Genomic DNA, 13,079 nt, shown 5'->3' on the forward strand with positions numbered 1-13,079 from the left:
GGTAGATTTAAAAAAACAAAATTTTAAAGAAATTATTCCCTAATGGCTTCTTGAACAGTATAAAGAGCAGTAGAATATACTTGAAAGAATTTAGTCTTAAATGAGCAGAAAATGGTTTAATATTTGTCTCTCTCATTTACTAGCTGTTGGCCTTGAATTATTTGCCATCTTTGAGTTCATGTTTCCTCTTCCATCAAATGGGCGTACCAATTTCTACGTTATATGATTTTTGACATAATACAATGAGAAAACATATAAAGCAACTAATGGAGGATAGCAATTTCCAGATGAACAGCAAAAAACAACTTATTTATTACAATGTCAAATTTATCTATGTATAATTTCCAAGCGTCAGATTTCTTATAAGTTAAAACAATATTATTTTATTTATCTAAAATATGTAAATACAGTTCATCTAAAGGAATCTAGTGATTTCTTGGAGAATCTTATCTAGAGAAATTAGATTATTTATTTAGTACCTATTGCCCAAATAATCATAAAAGATATGTTATTCCTGTAGCTGCATAGTTAATATCCACTGAAAATGCCTACACCATACTCTATAATAAATGCATTATTCTTTTAGTCACAGAAGACTCTATCTCTAAGAGGCTGTTTGTTTTTCCAGATCATGGAAGTGTGGCAGTCAGCAATTAATATTATTAAATATGTTTACTGTTGATGCAGTGACATAGCTGAAATGTGCTTGCTTTTCTGTGCTGAAAATTGATGGGATATTGGATCTGATTTCAATTCTACAGTGGATGTCAGCAAAACTTCAACATGTGAACCGAAGAAAACAGGAACAGTTGATAAATGCCCTTTTTGAGTCAGTCTCAGAAAAGAAGAGAATCAAATGTCTGTGGTAACATATGGTGCAGTTTCAGATGGAGTCTGCATTGAAACCATGAATAGCTGGTTTAAAGCAGCTCAGCATTATCCACAGAATGGGACAAAGCATTCTAGAGCCAGAGGAATTGGCTTTAAGCCTGACCTGAAGACTGGGGTTTGCTTCAGTCTTCGTCTATGCTTATGGCTGCCTTCCTAGAAGCCACTTGTGCAGGGCCAGTGGCACAATGGATAATGCGTCTGACTACAGAAGCCACTTGTTTGCTTTGTTTTGGAAAGGCGATGTTTTTACTACACTGGATAAATAGTAAAAAGAAGTCAGCAAAAGTTATTCAGTCATTTTGACTGGAGAAACATCTTTGTAAAACGACCAGAAAAAATGATTTTATTTGTTGAAAATAACATAAGATGGATATTTTTTCTACACTTATATATTATATCTAAGTGCATTATTTAGGCAAAAACTTATAAATTAACATCAAACGGTGAATTCACAGGTGAAGCAGGTGAAGCACATGGCTTATTCACTTCTCAAAGACATGTCCAGGATATTCTGTTTCATAATTTCAGGCTACAATTCTTTATGCACATTACACTATTTCTACATAGAGCAAATATTTACATCCATATTTATAATATTACTAATGTTCTCTGAAAATAATGTATTTTCACATGGTTCATCTAATTTAATTTTTATAACAACCATGGGATCCATGTGAGATGGCATTTTAATCCTTAATTTACATATTAGAACAGTAGGACTGGGGGCTTGGAAATAGGACTTGTTCAGTGTCACGTAGTTAATAAGTATCTTAGGGACAGTACAATCTGCTCTATTCTGATTCTAAGCTAAGCGTTTTGGGGGTTTTTTGTTTGTTTCTTTTTAAAACATCAAAGCGCTCCTCCTGCTCACTTTATGTCATTTACTGACGCATCTCAAAAAAATTATCTACCAAAATTTTTCCTCTATTATTTCATTCAGTAGTTATAATTGATAGCAGGGGATGTATGCCTTCCTAAACTAGCATCACAAAATGCTAAACTTCGAAGAGGTTAGAAATGTCGTTCAACCTCTATATCAAGTTCGTCGAATCTTTTTCTGGCATGATCCCTCTATAAACTTAACTGCCTTTCTCCGTTGTTCCTACTCTAAGATCATCAACGTGTCAATTTCCAACTTTATTTGTGAGGTATATTCTCTGGACCAGTTGCAAGCCTTTACAAATGAGATGTTGAAAAAAGCAACCAAGTAATTGAAGATGTGTAATAAAGGAACCAATTACAAAGGTGTAGGAAGGCTAAGAGAGCAGTAAGAGATGGTTCACTACCTTGGAGTCATTATCTCACCTAGACTTGGAGAGACGAAGGGACAGAGACAAACTGGAATGCAAAAAGCATAGTAATGGGAGAAGGCTGGGGTGAAACGGAAAGGTAAAGTCAGGAAAACAAAAACCCCAAATTCACTCTCTTCTTATCTCCAATTGTTCCAAATCGAAAGCAAGATGGTGTCTTAGCCAAGTACACTTTAAAACAGAACCTACGATATCATATTATCTGAGACTATAATCCAATGGAAACAGAATTGAGGGAAAGGAAGATGAAGCAAAAAAGAGAGACTAAAAAAAATGTGAAGTGTTTTACCTAAGCTGGCCACATCTGGACAATAAGCAGACTGCTTAATTTTGTGGAACATCTCCAGAGAAGTGGTACGGAAGCTCCATTGGCTATTTAGAGCCCCATGAAGTATCAACAACAGATCATCTGGATTGTGCTATGCATGGGCACTGGGTGGCTTCATGGTATCACCTTCTCAGCAGCAATTGTGAAGCTGCATGTTGCAAGGAGGTGTTGAAATGTGAGCCAAGGTTCTGTGTGGATGTGCCCTTGAGTGATCTCAAGGAAACTCAAACATCAAAACAGAGGCCTGACGCATCAGTAAGATCCACGTCTGCAATCTTCAGAACAATGTTAGTCCTCGTGAAGGCTGCATGAAAAACAAGAAATGCAGTGACGCAGATCTGGGGACACATAAACAGGGCTTGGTGCAGAGGGTCGGGGTGTCTGTAAAGTGCAGCCTCACAGGGCAGAAAGGGGAGGTGGGAGTGGTAAGAGAAGAGAAAGGTGAGTCTGAAGATAAAAACAGAAAGTGTGCATCATGTCCACAGAATGGGAAGAAGTTTCTACAAACTGGCTGTTATGGACTAAGTATTTCTGTCCCCATAAAATCTCTATGTTGAAATCCCACTTTTCAGGATAATAGTATTAGAAGGTGTGACTTTTGGGAGGTGATTAGATGACAAGGGTAGGACCCTTGTCAAAGGGATTAGTGCCCGTATAAAAAAGACCCTAAAGACCTGCCCTACCTCTTCCGCCATCTTCTCACACAGAGAAAAGCCACCATCTATGAACCGCTGGTAGGGCCCTTTCCAGACACCAAATCTACCAGTGCCTTGATCTTGAACTTCCCAGCTTCCAGAACTATGAGAAATAAACGTTGTTTAAACCACCCAGTCTATGGTATTTTTGTGGTCACAGCCCAAATGGACCAAGACACTGGACATGTGCTTGTAGGAAAATTATTTTGTAATTTAGTATTATAAAATGGGAACTACTTGCCAGTTTTTATGAACTTTCATTATCTTGGTCTTTTTATATAAGAACTCCATTCAGTATCTCTGTAAGTGAGCCCTGTAGTTTTCAATTTAATGAATTTGAGCACAAGAAGAAGAAAATGAACTTTATCAAACAAACAAAATGTTGACTTTGTGGGAGTGTGTGTGTATTCCAGGTTATTCTTGATTGTATTTTTCCCACTCATATTGTTTCTTGATGGAAAGTTTGTCCCTATTTCTTGGTTACACAGACCATTTACATATTTCTAGGGTAGTCGTTATGACCTACCACAGTCATGCCTTGTAAGTATCTCTCATCCACATTTTTAAGCCCAGCAGAGTCAGTGACTCTTATTCATATGAGATTCCCTAATTTGATACTAAGCGCATGCTTTTGAATGAAATACAAAATCTAATGTTTTAATACTAGACTTGCTTACAAATCTATTTGCCTTTTCATTAATTTGTATCTATATGTATATGTATGCATTAATATTTACTTTTGAACCCTGATTTAATTTAAAAGCATGAATTTTTAGGACTAAAAACAAAAAACAAAAAAAAAGCATATATTATTTAATTATATGGCAACCTCTACCATTAAATATATAAAAAGCTATTCAAAAAAGTTTTTTCTATTATTATTTATTTATTTATTTTTGAGACAGAGTCTTGCTCTGCCACCAGGTCCCAGGCTGGAGTGCAGGGGGCAGGACCTCAGCTCACTGCAACCTCTGCCTCCAGGTTTCAAGCAATTCTCCTGCCTCAGCCTCCTGAGTAGATGGGACTACAGGCACATGCCTCCATGCCCAGCTTATTTTTGTATTTTTAGTAGAGATGGGGTTTCACCATGTTGACCAGGATGGTCTTGATCTCTTGACCTTGTGATTCACCCACCTCAGCCTCCCAAGGTGCTGGGATTACAAGTGTGAGCCACCACACCCAGCCTTTTCTACTATTTTTAAAAGTTACTTCTCCTGCCTTTTAAAGATCCCATTCCTAAAAAAGCGTTAAGTAATTTTGTCACCTAACAGCAGTGTGTCAGTTAGCCAGCTAGTCCTCTTCTCCCGTGCTCAGCTTCACAATCTGCAGAAGGGGAGGTATGAAAGAGTGCACATGGCATGCCTAGCCTAGTTCCTGCAAAATATATTAGTGCCTTGCCCTAGTGCCCATATTGAAAATTAATTTTCAAAACTGCTTGTTATATGTGAATTTGGTAGTGAGGTAAATACTAGCTAAAGGTTGAGGAATATTTTCACTTGTTTAGAGTGAAGGAAAACCTTCCATCTTCATACTTTCAGGCTTTATCTTATCATCTTCTTCAGAAAATAAAGTGTGGAACTGCTTTGTTGACTTATGTATCCACTCAGCAAATATTTACGGGGTTTCTAATTGACACTACTCACTCTGCTGACTGCTCAAAATAAAACATTTAGAAACAGAATGTTGGTTCCGTTGCAGTTTCTTCCTGCCTTCTAACAGATACTAGTCAGATACAGTCACCCAAGACCTACTGACCTTTGGCATGCACCAAGTTTACCATTTACACCAGGGAAACAAATGTCATGTTCCAAGTCTTCTTACAGAATTTGCTCTGAACTCTCACCTTTGTGTCCTCCTTAACTTGAAAGTCTTACCAGTGTTAAGAATTTATGTGCAACTTACCATTTGACTCCTCCTTAAGCACTGCAGCACCTGGATGTTTAACACAGTATATTTTCGCTTTGACAATCATTATAAATCTTAACTTTAAGCACCATTTTAAAAGAATATTATTTCCCCTCTTCAATACTGTAGAAGCTAACCTGACCTAGAAGTGAATTTTCATTTGTTAATATCAGATATCATTTAATTACCCATAATTGTGATGGGAACCACATGGAAAAGAAAACAGGAGGAGAAAAAGAAGACTTCCCTACCTCAGCTGTCCAAATTCAACTAACAATTAATATTTGCAGATGCTGGGAAATTTACTTAGTTGACTACTTCCAGGGCATAACTTGATCTACCCTTGAGGCATGGCATTAGGCCTCTACTTATGTAATTCAGAAAGGAATTGTGCAGGTGCAAAAATAACCTACAGATGAATTGCCAAATGCCTAGTATTGCACTCCTCCTATTCTGAAGACAATGTCATTGGTCTGGTTTGTATTACCTTTGGATAAGATCTAAATTAGAAATAAAGACTAGAAAATATCATAGAACAAAGGAGAGTCAACAAATTGATAAGATCATTAGAAATCATAAATTATTCTTATGTCCTTTCCCTCTTCCTAAATCCACCCTTGCCAACTTGCATATATAAAGTCACCTTTGCAGAGATGGTACATAAAATTCCATTTATATTCGAAATGTTCTGCTATAGACAGGCATGGACATAATACACAAATAATGTCTTTCTCCTCAATGTTCTTTTTATTTAAATAGTAGTTTGTGTGTATATATGTGTGTGTGTGTGTGTTGGGGAAGAGAGTGTATCTATGAATAGGGAATTTTTGGGGAGCGTAAGTCCTCTTGAAATGCAGTGTACATGACATTCATTCTGACAACTGTAACAGCTAAATATATAATAACAATAATCTGTTTACAGTAAGAAAATAAAATAAGCTATTAACTCTAGAGTTAATATTGCTTTGGCCTACTTTAAAAAGTATTATTTTGAGAAAAAGAAAGGCATATTTTTATAAATTTCTTTCTCTTTTGACATTTAACTTTGAGGTTGAGAATAGATGGTGGAAATTAACCAAGATCTGAGTCCTTAAACAAGGTTTGGACCCCAGATGTGTTGTATACAACAGAAACATATTTTGTTTTCTTTCTAAGCCATTCCACACTGTCTGGGCCTAAGACAGTTTGTTTTCTTGTTTGTTTATTTCACTAGTGACAGGGCCCATTCCTGGCTCACACCATATTGCTGGTGATGTTGTACTTCAAATCTGTACAAATAAAAGTGGAGCTGATTTTCACGTATCTACTTTAGAATTGCAGTGTATCAAAGAGCTCTGTAGGGGAAACAATACTATTTCAATGAAAATTTCTCAATACCACCTTGATCTAGATTTTTTTCTAAAACCAGTAAAAAAAATAGAGTAATATTATTTTAAAAGACGAATATTATTCTAAAACACAACATTAACAAAATGAGTTGGGTAATACTGTTAGATGGATATTTGAAGATAAAGATATACTATTTTGGGCCCTCCTTGTTTTTACTGATGAGGAAACTAAGGCTTAGAGATGCTAATTCAACAGTGGAAGAACAGTTAGCAAACCAAGGAACTAAGAATGGAACCAAGGTAATTTGCTTCTAAGCCAGTACATTTTTTCACTATTCCATACTGATTCTATCTAGATCATAAACCAGTGTTTTCAAAATATAAACCCAGATCCACCAGTATGACTTGATGCTTTTAACAACTTACCTTCAGGTCCATCTCTTGAGACTCTGATTCTGTAGCTATGAGAAGAGACACTGGCATCTGAATTTTAACAAACACCCAAATGACCTGATGCACACCGATGTTTGAGAACTACCCTTTATAAAACCATCAGATCTGTGAGACTTATTCACTATCACGAAAACAGCATGGGAAAAACCTGCCCCATGATTCAATTACCTCTCACCAGGTCCCTCCCAAGACAGTGGGCATTATGGAAGCTACAATTCCAGATGAGATTTGGGTGGGGACACCGTCAAACCATGTCAACTGCCAACAGTGCGATACGTTAAATTATTATATGGGCACTCAGTGAAGGTTGGTTACCTGTTTCCCATGCATTTGAATTAAAATGAACAAAATGTCTCTATTTCAAATATTGGTCTGGGCCACTAAAAAAAAAAAAGAAAGTTTCACGTGTAAGACTCAGCTGCTCAGCTGGGCTTATTTAGTCAGGTAAGTGACAGATGGAATATAGCATTTGGTAACACAAATTAACTCTCATCCTGAAAATGGTGTGCGCTGAGTCAAAATCATCTGTGGCATCTTACTTCTATAGGAAAGCTGATAACTATCATTAAATGGATGGAGTAGGCCCATTTCTCTCTAGCTAAAAGTTGTGCTTAGAAGGGAATGGTCAGATCCCCAAGGAATGTTCAGCTAGCAGCACTTGGTTACATCCAGCTCGAATTCAGATTTGGTGACATTCTGCAAACGGATTGCAAATCTCATTTACAAGCTTAGGAATGATACTCTTGAGGCTCAGTCTTAATATGATTATGAGCATCAGGAACATATTCATACAAATTTTTATTTTATGAAAGTCATGATTGTCATTTTCAAATGATAATGTTTCACAAGAATCAAGACAGCATTTTTCATGTCAGGTTTTACTTTGTGTTGTTTTAAGGTGGTGGGTAGAACAGAGGACTGAGGGACATGCATGGAAGTTTGATTGAAAACAACCAAATGTCTGAATCAGTCTACATACAAAATGAGGCCTCAGTTTTCTCATTTCAAGCCTGAGTAATTTAGATCATCTGGCAAGCACGTGGGCTGCAAGGCCACAGACTCCAGTCAGTGTCAGTTGCCTTTGTACAGGAGACAATCAAGCAGCGAGGAACACTGTAATTTTTCTTTTATGTTTCAAAGGGTTCTTTAAAAAAGATTGTATTCTTCCCTTACATTTTCATTGCCACAGCTGGAGGCTCCCTTCTAAATGGTATATTAGGGCCTTCAAGCACTTGATGTCTATCTTCTCTCACTTGACTGACACAATGTGTGTCAAAAATGTAAATAGTCTAATGCAGAAGGCACATGGGTTCAATGAGAAACTCTGAAACTGTTTCTGCAATGGCTCTGATGGGCTGGACTCAGCAATTTCAATGTGTGACCTTCTAGCCTTCTGTAACTCTAAACCGGTGGATTTATAAAGCCATGCTAATGACCACACTAATCTATACCCACTGATGAGACTGAAATGTTCTCTCTTCCCGACTTGAATACACAACACTTGTGCAATGATCTCAAGCAGATCATTCACAGCTTGCTGTACAGCCCTACAACTCCTTAAAGCTAAATTAAATTAGCCTATTTCCGATTATTTTACTGGTTATCAAGGAATAGTGCATTTTATTTTTAACACCTTACTCTAATGAGGCTTCTGTTGTTAATGAAATCATTAAGCATCAATAACGCTGTCTGCGTCTAACCAATATACAATTGGATATAGCCTTGGAAAGTTAGCGATGTCAGGAGCACAGAGACTTAGAAACCACTGAGTTCAGCATTTTCTCACCTTATTCTCCAGTTGTAGTATTTCTTGTAAGTGGATGTAAAGCAACCACAGAGGACAATAGCTAATCCTGTACCCACTCCTAAGACACATCTTCCGAGTCCATCCCTCTTTGCCACAGAGCCACCTCTCTGAAGGCGGCAACAGAGAAGAATCTTCCCTTCTTTTCACCCCGAGTACTTCCCATATTCACTGAGTGCCAGAACGTTCCCAGTACCCTGCTACAAATAGAGAATTTGACACAAATAAGAAAATATCTGCCCTCGATAAACAACTAAATAGTTGTAATTGTTTATCAGTAAGACAAGATGAAGGGGAAGAAGCATAATTTTTTATTCTGTCCTCATAAATTCATAAATTCTTTTTTTTTTTTTTTTTTGGCAGAGTCTTGCTCTGTCACCCAGCCTAGAGTGCAGAGGCGTGATCTCCGCTCACTACAGCTTCCACCTCCTGGGTTCAAGCGATTCTCCAGCCTCAGCTTCCCAAGTACCTGGGACTACAGGTGCCTGCCATCACACCCAGCTAATTATTGTATTTCTAGTAGAGGCAGGGCTTCACCATGTTAGCTAGGCTGGTCTTGAATTCCTGACCTTGCGATCCACCTGCCTTGGCCTCCCAAAGTGCTGGGATTATAATCAAGAGCCACTGCACCTGGCCGGTCCTCATAAATTCTTACTTGGAAAGAACCTTTGTAAGAGATTGACAAGAGAAAAGTGAACAGAAGTTTATTCGTATTTATATCTCATATCTACATGGACGATACCAGGAAAACAAGTAATCTTCAAAGAGGTGGCAATAAGGCAAAAGAAAAGGACTTCGAGTCTCTAGGGCCAGCCATTTGAGGGAAGGGAAAAGAATGGCAACGGAAGGCTGATTAATAAACCTTGTTCATGTAGATTCTTCTGGTACCATCTCTGCCTTGAGATGTTGAGAAGTTGATCTTAGTGTAACCTTTGTTCCCTTTGGTGGAACAGAAGGTGGGCTACCTTTGGTCTTTATAAAATTTGTGTCCTGCTTTTACACAAATAAAAGAGAACAGAGAGCTTTTCAGTATCTAATTCTTTTTTAATTGCCTTCAGCTCAACAATACTTCTATTTTGGAGTGGCATAATACAGTCTCCCACAAAGGTAAATGCTGCATTAAGGGATATATTCTAAATGTGGGAAGTAATATTTGCTTGTGAGTAATGAAATGCCCTAGCCAGCTTCTCCAGGCAGATGAAACGTGGATGCTACTTCTTCCCCTGCAGTTCTACGATACCTCACAGCTAATGCTCCAAGTAAAATCAGAATGGTTCTTCTCTCCCAAAAATCCCATGGTGCTTTATGCCTCTTATCCCTTGCCTATTTAATTTTCCAAGAGAACACTACTTAATGAAATGGACAAAATTACTTCCATCAAACATGCCTTTCTTTGTTCACGCACACACGCACACTGCCACACACAACTCAACATGTATCACAGTCTCACTAATTGTGCTCTGTGAGATTACCATGCATACATTATGGTGATAATAAGGACTAGTTTAATTTACAGAAATTTATTATTTTACCTCATGATTTATTCTGCCTCTGTTCAAGTAAGTTACATGATAATCCAAGCCCAGCTAAAATAATAAAAATGGTTAAGTCTACCAGATCAAGGGACTGTGTCATTGCCTCATGCTAAATTTTACATATTCTCACTATCTAACAACCTACTTTCTAAATCATATGCCTATAACATATCTCCTGTTAAAATGTATTTATTTCTGAATTTGTTCTTACTTATACATTTGCATATAATTGTGTATCTATAATTAGATAGGATAAGTTATATTAGAGCTTTAGTTTGCAAAACATAGTGTTAATTAATAAATTGTTTCAAACAAAATATGAGACCATGTCCTTAGATCTCCCAAATCACTATTTACTATTGCTATTAGGTTGGGGAAATGCTACTGATGGTTAACCATTATTAAGCATTATCTAATAAGTTTCATTAACTTCACTTTAAAATAAATAATCCCATTTCATAGTTCTGGGGAACCTATGAATGGAAACGAAGATGGAAATCTAAAGTGTAGCTGTAGTGTCCGATATGAAGCAGTGGCCTCATCATTTCATAGTGAAATTTCTACATCAATTTAATAGATAATGCATGGATTTCAATGTCGATGAGATGATACAAATAATTAATATTCAAATATAATTTTAAATATTAAAACACATACTAATCTATTTTATTCTCACAACCCTATGAGAAGATAAACTTTGTGCACAAGTGATGGAAATCCTCAGATAATCAACAAGCTTCTCTCCCTTGCATATTATCCCCAAGGAGGCTTTTGACCCGCTCTCTACCTAGAGAAAAAATTGGCTGTTCTTTCTTCTTCTTCAAGTTCCCTTCCCAGCTTGTGGCCACTAGGCTCCCCTCCAGGAGTTTGTGTAGCATCTCCACTGGAGGTCATCTTTTTTTCATCACCATCTGGAGGTCTTTTCCCAGTCACTTTAGTCTCTCCTCTACCTGATTACAATATCCTACTGATCCTGTTTTGCACTTTCTGCTTCTTAACAGGATCTCTCTTTGGTGTCCCAACACCATAAAGAAGTTAATAATGCATAATGAGCTTGGACATCAATAGTTTGAGCTATAGTGAACTAAAACGACTTCTCTTTCATGGCACCATGAAGGCAGAGTCTGATCATAGCCTCACTGAATTCCCATGTTGTCAAGACAGACACAGGCGGATGTTTTGTGAACAGCAATAGTACATGAGCAAGAGCTATACAGCAAATGCACCTCTCTTGACTTCATTCTATTCATCTGGAAAAATAATAGCTTTACATCTGTCCTTGAAAAATCAGCAACTAATAGTCTGGAAAAACTACCTTTGTCTTGTAGAATGCACAATACAATCTTTGCCATTTCCACATAAATTCACATCAAGTTGTCTTTCATTGTTTTTGGTATTGTGTTTCTTAATAAATTATGATTAGCACACTTAGCCACACTTTTTAAAAACATCTGTTTCCCTTAAGAATATAAAAGATGTAAACTTACGTATGTTAAAACTTCTAAAATTATATTCTTTTTTTCTTTTAGTACATTAATAGGAAAATGGTGTCAGCTCTTTGAATTGATTGCTTGGAAAAACAAAACACACACACACACACACAAAAGCTAGGATTTGTTCAATGAATACAATAATAAAACTAATTCTTTAAAACAACTTGGGGACATCGACAAAACATTTGAGTCCATGAAAGGACAAGAAGTAGGAGGCCATTTGGGATCAGTATTTGCTCCAATGAGTGTAATTATTGTGTAAATTGTGGCTCTTGACAAAAATCTCTGAGTCCTGTTGAGATGTTGTTAATGCCCCAGGAAGAAGCCTCCCTTCGCTAGTGTGATTGCTTGCAAAGATGCTGCCGCCTCCTTCCTCCTTTTCCCACAGGAGATGGGCAATTTGCCAGTGTTTCATTTTCAAGTGCCATTGTTCACCTAGAGCCTTAGGAAAAGCTCCTGCTTTTTTATTGTAAATCTAAGCCTAAGTGATAATCTTAAAAAAAATCCCATAATATTTTATAACAAATTTATTAGACACCAACATTGGCCACTAAGGCTCAAATAGCTCTGTTACTTATTTTTTGACTTAACAAGTAATTGAATAATTTATGCAGTCTCCACATTACTTTATTGGTTTGTGAAATCTGTTTGTATGAGTAATTCATGGGAAAAATTATAAATCTAGAGTTGTTTCTGCAATACCTTTCTAACCTCTTTCCATTAGTTATATTTCTGACAACAAAGTAACATGGTAATGTTTATTACATGATTTAATCTTTTTAGCATCATATTTTATATTACATATGTATATGACACTGAAGAAGAAAGGTCCAATTGTCCTGTATTCTAAGAAAATAAGATATATTTATTCATTAAAGAATTTGAAGAATAGGTTAAAGATGTTAATGATCATCAAATGTGAGCTCATGCTGGGACCTTATGTGAATTAGGTTTGGCAGTCTTGGATTAATTTTTCATATTTAACACACACTACACACTCAAGGGGAAGGGTAATTTCCTGAGTTTTATCATAAAGGCTGAAGCATGACCAAAATGGATGCCAGAATTTGAAATGGTTGTATGCAAAAATGTAAAGCAGGCAGTCTTTGCTTTTATCACTCCTAACAGCCCTTGCAGATTGCTTCCCCTGTCCTACCGGCATGTGTCATGGCCTGCTCACCTCTCAACACTTACGGTCTGTCACTTGTCCAAGGCCCCCATAGGGACAGCATCTTTATGCTCACAACCTTTCCCATTTTCCTCATTCTCTGTTCAAAGATTTCCTTCTAACTATAGATTCTTTTAGAGTCCTGTCTAGTCTAGAGAACAAGCACATT

This window comes from Callithrix jacchus, chromosome 21 (assembly GCF_049354715.1).
Source record: "Callithrix jacchus isolate 240 chromosome 21, calJac240_pri, whole genome shotgun sequence".
Lineage (NCBI taxonomy): Eukaryota > Metazoa > Chordata > Mammalia > Primates > Cebidae > Callithrix > Callithrix jacchus.